The 4,965-nt window shown below is 47.1% G+C and overlaps 2 non-coding genes across 2 annotated transcripts; one reads left to right on the forward strand and one right to left on the reverse strand.

Annotated features, from left to right (window-relative positions):
* Positions 1–1,215: 1,215 nt before the first annotated feature.
* Positions 1,216–1,287, reverse strand: TRNAH-GUG (transfer RNA histidin (anticodon GUG)). Its single transcript has one exon. It is a non-coding gene; the product is annotated as a tRNA-His (tRNA).
* A 686-nt stretch (positions 1,288–1,973) lies between these two features.
* Positions 1,974–2,047, forward strand: TRNAN-GUU (transfer RNA asparagine (anticodon GUU)). Its single transcript has one exon. It is a non-coding gene; the product is annotated as a tRNA-Asn (tRNA).
* The last annotated feature ends 2,918 nt before the right edge of the window (positions 2,048–4,965 follow it).

Raw genomic sequence — 4,965 nt, forward strand, 5'->3', positions numbered from 1 at the left:
ACAACAGCAGCATGATGTGGAGTTCCCTTGTTGGTCCCATCTGGTGGATGAAAATGTCGAGGCACCGTCAAAGTTCAGATATAGCAGACGTTAAACCACCGGTGATCACCGAAACTGTAATTAGTGAAGGTTTACTGTGCACAAAAAGCTTTATCGTTCAGGAACTGGGAGCACTCCAACGGAATATGGAAGGAGGCTCAGAGGTGTTACACTGTTAGAAAGCAACTTATCTCATGAGGGGGCGGTGGCTGTTTTGTCCTTCGCAGTGACTGGTTATAACATTAGAGTTTTCCTCGTGATAGGGAATTGGTTAAAAGTGGTTACCTCCCATCAATTTTGGCGAACAGTTTTAGGCTTTGTTTATGATTTTCAGAGGCATAAACAAGAAGTGGCCCAAGGTGAGTTTCACTTGTTTTGCAAAATAAGCTAAATGAGCTCTTCCTTATATGACTAAACGGGTTTGTCTGCTCAGGGAAGTTTCAAGTGTGATCTCCATTTGTGTCTGATTTTTACCAACTCTTCGCTTTTGGTCATGCTCTCAGTCTAATGGTACTCTCGGGTACCAGCATGGATGTAGTCAGGCAGAAGAATCACACATATTCGCTGGTGTCCACTAGCTGTGTCGTCAGGGCGGAGGGTGCTGTAGTCACCGTTATCATCATTTCTGCGGTGACTGTTAAGGTCTTCCAGTTGTCCAATCCTGATGGATACCATTTGTCTTTTGAGTGGCTGCCGACAGGCACTTAAAATCCTTGAGAGTATAGAAAGGCACTAGAGAGGTTACTTCGGTGACTCTAAAGGGAACAATAGCCAAGGATTGAAAAAGCCCTCGGAGCAGAGATTCCCAGGAGCCAAGATTAAACCAGCAAAACAGGTCTAGGCAGGGGGAGTCGCCTATCTGATAAAATTTTTTATCTGGTCTTTAAGATCCTGCAGATTTTGAGTAACACAGAAACAACATTTTTCACCAGTTACAGCAAAAGAGGCTCCTTGCCGGGCTTCCCTATTTTGGAGCAGGACCGAAGAGAAACCACTGCCCTGGGTTTCCTTCTGCTCAGAAACGGGGTGAGTGGCCTGGGTGGGGTTTCCTTCCCTTCTCCTGACCTCCTGCCGCCAGGTGGCCTGGGGAAAGCAGTGCTCTCTGGCCCCCAGGCCGGTGCAAGTTTCAAGACAAAGTAAAACGGGAGCTGCCGTGCCACGTGAGACAGAGGAGGTTGCCATGACTCGGATTCGAACCGAGGTTGCTGCGGCCACAACGCAGAGTACTAACCACTATACGATCACGGCGCGCCACGGTCCCCGCGGCAGTAGGATTTCTTGCTCTTACGATGTTGACGTAAAATCATTCCAATTACTGCGCTGTACCTGGACAAATGTCGATATTCATAGTCTTCTCTCATGCCCGCTCTCCGTTTTCCACTCCCTTCCTCTCAATTCTGGTACATGATGATCAAACCAAACCAAACCAAAACCCAATTCTCATCTCCCCAAATACGGCACGTGCCTCTGCACAGGCCTCCTGGGAAGTCAAGCTGTCCTCGTGCCCACCTCGCCGGCTTCTTTCCCGCGTCTTCGCGTTTGCCCCTTTGGACCAACCCTCCGCAGGCCCTGGTTCCGGCTCGCGCCCCGGCGACCGCGGCCGAACGGAGGGCGGGCGGCGCGCGCGGAGCGAATGGGGAGTCGTCACGGAGCCAAACCTGGCCTTCATCTTCCCTCGGGGACCCTTCGGCTCAGGTCCGGGGGCGTTTCCGGGGCGCTGGCATCTGTGGCGGGGACACTTGGCTGCCCTTCTGCCTTCGGAATCGCCCGACGCTCGGCTTTTCCACGGGAAGAACGCGCTGCATCGACTCCACGTCTGCGGTTGTCCTACGCTTTGGAGCCGGCGTCGCTGTCCTGCGAAAGGCGAGTGACTCCGCCTGGCGCGGATGCGGTGTTTGATCACTACAGGGGTGACAGCGAGGAGTTGCACGTGTGTCTCTGTGGCGCAACCGGTTAGCGCGTTCGGCTGTTAACCGAAAGGTTGGTGGTTCGAGCCCACCCAGGGACGCCTTTCTCTCGCCTCTTTTAGAAAGTAAAGTCTTCGTGGTTCTTTCTGCTCTGCACATCCTTTCCTGTAAAGGTCGAAAAAGGGTCCTCCACTACTACCCTCCTGTCCCTCGTGTCGTGTTCACAACACGAGGACATAAGGTGTGATCGGAAGAGATCCCTGGAAATCCTAGAAAGAGTACGGCTATCATCGTTAGTTTATGAATTCCTTTTCACGATGGACTTTCTTCCGTCCGTTGTTTGCACGTACTAGTATTTATTTAACCCTTTCCATATACTTTTGAAATTAAGTTGGTTCTACGATTTCACGGTTACAAATAATGCTGCAGTCATCCTTCTTGTACAGGTATCTTTGGCCCCTTGTATAAGGTCTTCTTAGAGGGAAGACTCCTGGAGAAGCAGTTGCTCGATCACATAGTGCTGACATGGTTCGTATATGCTTCCAGTTCCGCTCCTTTGCTGGCTTATTTGGTCTCACTCTTTCTTTTCTTATTTTAGCGACTGCTTGAGGCTTTATAACAGACTTCTGTAACTTACCACAGTCTGCCTTCAAGCGATGCCACACCTCTTCGCATTTCTTCCCTGCCGGCCATTGTGCTATTGTCATCATGCATCTTACTTTGCATGTGTCCTAAACCCCACAATCCACCGTTATTACTTTAGAAAAATCGGTCCCATGTTTCTAAAGAGACTTAAATAATAAGAAAAATCTTACGTATTTTCCCAGGCAGATACCTTTTTTGTTGTCCTTTGCCCCTTTGTGTACCTCCAGATTTCCATCTGGTGTCAGTGGACTCCTTTAACATTCCTTATAGTGTGGGTCAGCGGGTGACGAATTCTTTCAGCATTTGTATGTCTGTAGATGTCATTATTCACTTTCATTTTTGAAAGACATTTCTTGGGGAGGAGGCATAGAATTCCACGTTCTTTAAAGATGTTGCTCCACTGTCTTCTCACTGCTCCTGATGAGAAATCTGACATAGTCTTTATTTTTGTTTTATGTATGTACTGTGTCTTTCCCCTCTGACTGCTTTGAAGATATTGTTCTATTTCAATGGAGTCATGCGCAGTTTAATTACGTTGTGGCTAAGTGTGTTTTGCTTCATGTTTCTTGCACTCATAGTGTTCATTTGGCTCTTTGGAAATTTTTCTGTCAGTGTTTCTTCAAATATTGTTCCTTCTCTTCTGGTCTTTCCAGGGACTCCAACTTACTCCTATATTGGGCCTTTTAAACATACCTTACCAGTCAGTGATGCTATGTTCATTAAAAAACATTTTTTGTATGTAGTTTCATTTTAGGATACCGTCAGTCGTTCATGGCTTTACGTTCCCTGATCCTTTTTTTTTCTTTTTTTTAAAATTCCCCCTGCAATGTCTAATCTGCTATTAATTCTATCTGGTGAATTACATAATATCAGATGTTATCATTTCCATGTCTACAGTTTTATTCTGGCCATTTGTATGTGTTCTACATTTCTACTTAACTCTTGGGACATATGCGACACAGTCATAATAACTGTCTTAACGTCCTCTCTGCTAATTTTAACATCAGGTCAGTTGTGGCTCAGTTTTGATTGATTAGTCTCCTCCTCACACCTCATATTTTCCTGCCTCTTTACATTCCTGCCATTCTTTGATTGGATGCCAGACATTGTCAGAGTTTCCCTTCTTGGGCACTGGCTATTGTGGTATTCCTCTAAATCTTCTTGAGTTTTGTTCTGGGGTACAGTTAAGCGACTTGTAAACAGTTGGATCCCTTTGGATCTTGCTTTCATGATTTTGGGGGTCGGTCATTCTAGGGCTCATTATTCCCACTACTGAAACAAGAGTTTCCTGAATGTCCTTCCCAATGACCCCTGAATTATGAGTAGTCCAAGTCCAGTCTGGCTGGGGGAAGCGAGTACAATTGCCTGTCCTGTGTGAGCACCAGGCACTCTTCCATGATCTTTTTAATAGTTTCTTTCCTTGGCCTCAGGCCGTTTCTTCAGAAGCATACCCCAATCATTACTCTGCGGAGTGCTCCAGGGAGACACTTTCATAACCCTGGATTCTCTGTCTATCTCTCTTATCACTGGATCTTTGTCCTGTGAACTCTCGCTTCCTTGCTGTCCTACCAACACTCAGCTTCATCTCCACCATCCAAGGAGTTGGCCTCAGATGCCCCTCCTGGTGCCCACCCAGCCTGGAAACTCTCTGAAAGCAGTAAGCTGGGCCAGTGGCAGGCCTCACCTTGTTTGTGTCTCATCTCTCCGGGGTTGCTGTTCTTTGCTGCCTGGTTTACAGTGTCTGGAAAACTGGTATTTCATGTCTTTTATCTTTTTCATTTCTTGGGGATGGTGGTTTGGGCGGCGGTGAGATTTCAGGCAGGAGGTAAATCTGATTTCTATCACTCCGCCTTTGCCAGAAGCCGAAGGCATTCTTTATGTGTTCCTAGCTTGACTTAAATAGGAGGTGGGCTGATTTGTATCCCAATGTATTTTTCTAACGCAGAGTAAGAGCCTTTTCTTCATACTCTTGCCATCACAACAAAGTTTCTGCATCGCTAACTGACATGTCACAAGCAGAGTGCTGCCCTCCTGACTCACGTAAGCCAGAGGTACAGTAGAAGGACGATGTGGGCACTGCCCAGAGATACCCTATTGCATACGTTCAGCACCTAAACTACCAAGATGTTTAGAAGGTCTTCCAACAACTGTAATTGTTTCCGGTGGTGACCTACTTAATGGGGTCCAGAGTAGACTGGCGAGAATGACCCCAGATATCTTCCTGCCAAGCAGCTTATGGACTGGAGCGGGGAGAAGCCGCTGGTCCCAGACATTTCTTCCTCTTCCCTTATCTTCGGAATTGTATTTTTGCTTTCGTTGGATGCACACAATCTAATGACTGGCCTCCCTGCTATATCACCAGCGTGCATGAACA

Source organism: Aethalodelphis obliquidens, unplaced genomic scaffold (assembly GCF_003676395.1).
Source record: "Aethalodelphis obliquidens isolate GAN/ISIS:26980383/991018 unplaced genomic scaffold, ASM367639v1 scaffold515, whole genome shotgun sequence".
NCBI lineage: Eukaryota > Metazoa > Chordata > Mammalia > Artiodactyla > Delphinidae > Aethalodelphis > Aethalodelphis obliquidens.